Raw genomic sequence first — 531 nt, 5'->3', positions numbered from 1 at the left:
TTTTAAAGTTGGCATATATTTTTTGATCTTTAGTTTTTTTTTAATTAGTCTTGTTGTTCACCAAAATAAACTATAAAAATAAATAAAAATTCACAATGTGTGTGTTTTATTAACCCATTTAATTATATCAAATTGTTATTAATACAAGCTTTGTAAATTGCTTGCTAAAAAATGTCCTGTTGTCATGAGGTAGAGCTATATTTTAATATTCTTAAGTTACTTCTTCTCTCACAAATAACTTCTAGGATTACTTTTCTGCATTTTCATACAATTATGGGCAGTTGGCTCTATGGTAGAGCTCTGGACTTCAGAGCTGGGTCTGTTTGATACCACAAAATATTCTCTACTCTTTAAGCTATGAGTGACAGTCAATCTTTTGTTGTAAATGGTAGGGTGCTGCTGACTGGTTGTTGTCAGCAGTCAAAATTAGGAATGGTAGCAGATGGCCTTAATAGTTTTCCATAAATACAAGAGAGTTATAAATATGCATAATAAAATTATTTCAAAGGCATTACATATATTTTTTAAATT

This window comes from Limulus polyphemus, unplaced genomic scaffold (assembly GCF_000517525.1).
Source record: "Limulus polyphemus unplaced genomic scaffold, Limulus_polyphemus-2.1.2 Scaffold28, whole genome shotgun sequence".
NCBI lineage: Eukaryota > Metazoa > Arthropoda > Merostomata > Xiphosura > Limulidae > Limulus > Limulus polyphemus.
This window is presented reverse-complemented; position numbering follows the sequence as displayed.